This window comes from Octodon degus, unplaced genomic scaffold, assembly GCF_000260255.1.
Source record: "Octodon degus isolate 3935 unplaced genomic scaffold, OctDeg1.0 scaffold00069, whole genome shotgun sequence".
In the NCBI taxonomy this organism is placed as follows: Eukaryota; Metazoa; Chordata; class Mammalia; order Rodentia; family Octodontidae; genus Octodon; species Octodon degus.
In genome coordinates, this window is record NW_004524645.1 from 8357801 (window position 1) to 8363086 (window position 5286).

The 5286-nt window shown below is 42.9% G+C and overlaps 1 long non-coding RNA gene across 1 annotated transcript; it reads left to right on the forward strand.

Annotated features, from left to right (window-relative positions):
- Positions 1 to 634: 634 nt before the first annotated feature.
- On the forward strand, positions 635 to 4609 carry LOC111817763. The gene is made up of 3 exons (XR_002821888.1): positions 635 to 738; positions 1703 to 1836; positions 4576 to 4609. It is a non-coding gene; the product is annotated as an uncharacterized LOC111817763 (long non-coding RNA).
- Positions 4610 to 5286: the final 677 nt, after the last annotated feature.

Consider the following 5286-nt stretch of genomic DNA (forward strand, 5'->3'; position numbering starts at 1 on the left):
CTTGGAAGGGGCTGTCCCAGATGGAGGGCAAGTTTCCAGAGAACAGGGGCAGAAGCTCCAGAAGGGAAGTTCTGGAGGGCAGGACGAGCGAAATGGCGATCGCTAGATTGCGCAAGAAGCTTCGCTCTGGGACTTGGACTAGGCCGAACATGGAGGCGTGGCCACAGATAGAAGTGGGCCGGTGGCCTAAAGAGGAGGGGCACAGGTGAGGGGAACGCAGAAACGTGCCCTGAACTTGGAGGTGCGTCCCTGCGTGTAGGCGTGGCCTTGCCGCGCTCCTGCGTCATAAAGATGATGGAGACACGAAGGACTAAGGCAAGTTATGAGCAGGCATGTGGCCGCGGAGGGAGTGCCCTGGTCGCTATAGATACGTACTGGGGTAGAAAGTAAATAAAGACCCTGGCGCGAGCAGGGAAAAAGGCAAGTACGGTGCCGGGCGCCGGGAAGCGTGTCTAGGGCGGGACTCCCTACGTTTTGGGGAACGGAGGCCGAATAGGGCCATGGCTTGACTAGCGAAGCGGTTATTGGAGGAAAGGGGCGTGGTAAAGCGTCAGGGGGCGTGTCCAAGATGGCTGAGCGGTAGAACCTGAACTCTGGAGAGCAAGTCACAGGTCTCTGGCTCGGCTAAGAGCAGATGACGATGTGAAGTTTGAGCAACAGGAGAGTGTACTCCGCCTGAGAAGACAGAGAATGCCCCATTCCTCCACACACGACCACGATGGGCCCCGGATTCGGGGGGTACTTTCGGTCTTGCTGAGGAGAATCAGGATCCTGGCAGGGTTTCTCTGTGAAATGGGTGTGGGAAGGGGATGATGAGACTAGCCCCTGCCCGCGTCTGCCCTTCTTTATGTTCTGGAAGGATCTCAAGGCACTTGTTTTTTTTTTTTTTTTTGTCTTTTTGAGACCGTGTCTCGCTATGCAATTCAGGCTGGACTTGAGCTCGCTTTGTAGTCCAGACTGGTCTCGAGCTCTCATCGATCCTCCTGCATCAGCCTCCCAAGTGCTGAGATTCCAGGCATAGGCCACCATGCCCAGCTGGCTCCTTCTTTTAAAGGTAGAACAGTTGTCCAAGAGACTTAGGGAATATGAAGATTGCAATTCCAGAAACCTAGGTACTGCAAACTGAGACTCCCACTGCTGTTGATTACTGATACCACCCCCACCACCCCCACCCGCGTGCCAGGGAAACAGGACAGAATTACAGCCATCAGCAGGACAGGGAATCGCCAGCACACTTGTGTCCTGTGGACAAATCCTCATTCTTTGCTCTACTCCAAAGGTGGAAGAGAGTATCCTCCAAAATACAAACATTCTTATTGATAGTTGAGATTTTCTGTGATATTCAGTGATAAATACTGTTGCTCTGAGGCTGCTGGAAACTAATTAATATCAGTGTAATTTGCATTTGTTTTTGCTGGAAAACCTTGAGAGAGGTTACAGATTTGCATGCCTTAATTTGATTAAAGTTTGTTCTCAGGGCCGTCAAGATAGCTCAGCAGTCTAAAGGCCTGCTTAGGCAAGCTTAGACAGGCACAGAGGACCATGGTTCCTTCCCGGGTACCACATGCCTTGCCAGCCCCACCCTCAGGGAAGGCTGAGCCAGCCAAAAAAAAAAATTGTTCTCTGTCAGCTGCTGAAAGCCACATTCCTGTGCACTGCTTCTCCCTTTTTACTGATAGTCTTTCTCCACTCCGCTATTTAGAGTCTTGCTGGAAGATAGAGAACAGCCAGAAACATCGGATGAGAGAAGAAGCCCTGCACATCTCAAAGCAATTCCTTTACAGCCTCTATGGGAATCCACAGTAAACCAACATTCACGCTTTCTTCTGGGATGAGGTAGGAAGCTGCACTATTTTTCAGTGTTTTCAAGAATTTCCTTTTAAATCAACACCTGATCTGAAATTCACTAAGAGGCCAAAAGCAACAAGGGCACAGGTTTCTGTGCCTGTGCACACCCATCCTGTTCTCCCTACAGCTAGGCAAAGCTGTGTCAGTGCATAAAGTTGGAATGCAGTAAGAGGTGACTAAATTGTTAGTAATGATAAGCATTAGGGAAATGATGGAGAGATGGTATTGCATTTCATTGGCCACACTGGGACAGTTAGTTGCAACACAGCTGAGGTATAAGAAGTATATTTGGCAGTCTTTGGCAACCCCAAATTGGGCTCATGCCTTCAGAGGGGAAGTGAGTACAAAGCGGAAGTGAAGCTTTCTTAAATGACAACAAAATTTCTAATTTAGGTTTTAGGGACTTGCAAACAGCTTTTGACGTCAGGTGAGCAAATGAGTGGTCAGTGTGATAACGAGAAATTTTTCAATGTACTTGTAACCATGTATCAGTACTTTTTTGCTGCCTTTTCCATAAATAGAAAGAAGGGCAAGGGTTGTAGCTCAATGCAAATTCACCAGTTCATTCCCTAGTATTGCAAAAAAATATCCTTTACAATCTTTTTCACACATTTTTAAGCCTGAAAATCAGCAGATAGGCAGCATATGAGTAAAGTATAAATCACCATAAATATTCGGTGATATCAAAGAATGAATGGCACCCAGATCTTACCTCTTATATAAATCATCTAGCCACAGGCTAATCATTGTTAAAATGGACCATTGGAAATACAGGTGATTTGTCATATCATTTTTATTATACTTAGTGTTTTCACTAATAAGGGAGAAAAAAATTAGATTCTATATTCTTATAATATAGGGAGCCCTTTTTGGTTCTCACCTTGGTCTGGGAAGTATCTGTTTGTAATCCCATGGATAAGTTATTGGATTCCCATCAAGTTAAATCCAATCTTACCACTTCCAGTGCAACCCACAGTAAGAATAAAGACCCTACGGCATATATATAGTTACAGGGAACCAAGGGGTCCTAAGTCCAGCCATGGTGATGGCAGTCTGAAACAAAGGCTTCACCCCAGGGCTAAACCCAGGTTTTACTCTGTCATGAGAGATGAGTGGCTTGAGGATGAATGACTGAGAATGGCAGGAAGTAGGTGAGTACTGTGAGCTGGGCTAGGTAGGTGGCCTGCATTTACCTCTGTCATGCAGAGAGAAGGATATGCAGAAAAAGTAATTTGCATTATACTATTGAGATAGTATCTAATGTTTTGGGGTCTAATGCTTCAGCTCTCATGTGTAATCTTTCAAGCCCCTAGAAGTCAACAGTTTCTATCTCAAGGCTTGATCCCAGCCGACAGCATGGAGCATGGACTCTTCATCCTGTCTTGACCTGCCTCATATTAAAGAGCAGCAGGTGTGGGTTATCAGGGAAACACACATGCCATCTTCAAAGACTAATACCAGCACCTTGGCTAGACCAGTATGTGTTGCTTAAAGCCAGTTAAAGGGATAAGGAAAAGTCCTAGCCACCTCTGTACACATTAGTGCATGGAAATAGGGCCAGGCTCAGCCAAAATGGAGACAATTGCTCTTCTTTCGAGGAGAGTCGCTCAGGTGGTCCTCTACAGGATGACTCATACCTATTGCTTTAGGAACTTGCTCAATGAACTCCAGTAGTGAACATATTTAGAAATTAGGTGCTCTTAATTAATGTGGCTCCAACTACTGTTATGATAATATATGGAAAGTTAATGAACAATTCATCTTTTTAACACATTCACAATGGGGCTGTAATTTGTATGGCTCAATGCCAGGCAGTTCTGTACTACTGGTGGTTCAAGCTGACCAGACTGTGTTAAATCCTGAGCCACAATTCTATATGGCTTTATAACAAGAAGACTTCTCATCTCGGGCATTTGATATGCAACTGTAAATAACATATAAGCTTGAAAAAAGTGATTTTAACTTTAAGAATTTCTAATGCCTTTTAGATATCACTGCTGGTTATGAAATGAATTACATGCCCCCATCTTGTGTATTTCAGTCCTAAGTCCTAGTATCTTAGAATGTGACTTTCTTTCTTTTCCTTTAGTATGTGACCTTTTAAGATCAGGTCTTTATAGACATAATGACGTTAACATGAGATCTTTAGGCTAGGCCCTGTTGCAGTATGACTGGTATCCTTAATTAAAGGGGAAATCTAGGCATACACGCAGTGAAAATGCATGGTGAACGTTGGACATAACACTGCCACAAGCAATGGAACTAACCACCAAAAGCAAGATGTAAAGTTCTCCAGAAGGGAGCCAATGAGGTGAGGGAGTACGGAGAGATTTTTTTTTCTCTCCCAGAACATTTGTCATATTTAAAGTACAAAATTGAATATACAGATCCAAATATATAAACTCTATATACATATCTATATATCCATTATTGTTTATATCAGTTTTTATTCATTTTAATGAGAAAATAAAATAAACAGTTTCAGAATAGGTTAGTAGGACAGTTACAATAACTATACATTGCATATTGTTGTCTTCATAGTAGTTATTCAGAGGATAAGATGCAGACATGATATCTGATCTAAACAATATTAGTACAAACCTTTCTTCTCATTGAACTAAAAGAAAGTAGCTGTATATCTATCCTAACTATTTTGTATATACAGATTTTTTTTCACTACAAAACGGTCCTTTATTTATATCCCCCATTTTTGTTTTGTTTTGTCAGAGATGGACATTCCATTGCTGTTAAAAAAGCTGTATTTGAAGAAGCCTTTAAAGGACCTTTTCATACTTGATGCCAGTCCAAAGATTGTAGGTACTTGAATTCATTAAAATAACCTAATATAGTCCAGTAGTCCTTAATAATAGTGGGTTATCAGCAGAACTGGCAGTTGTACACAGAGAGATTTTTTTTTAAGGAATTAACTCACTTAGGTGAGAAGAGTGATAAATCTTAAACTCACAGTGCAAGATTATGTACTGGAAACCCTGAAAAGAGTTGGTGTTGCAGCTCAGGTCCAAAGGCACCTGAAAATAGAACTTGTTCTTCTACAAGGGACCCCAGTCTGCCTCATTCACCCTTTCAACTAGTTGGATGAGGGCCAGCCACATGGAGAGTAATCTGCTCTACTCAGAGTCTACTGATTTAAAGGTTAATCTCAAAATAAATAAGTAAATGTTAATCTTGGCCATTGTAGTGGCACATGCCTATAATCCCAGCACTCTGGGGGCTGAGGCAGGAGAAAGGGTACAAGTTCAAGGCCATCCTGGGCTACTTAGTTCAGGATCAGCCTGAACTGTGTAATGAGACCCTGTCTCAATAAAACAAAGAAACTAAGTGTTAATCTCAATCTAAAACATATCTCGACAGTGCTGTTTAAACTGGTACTTGATCAAATATGTGGGTTCCATGGCCTCAGTAGACAAAAAATTAACT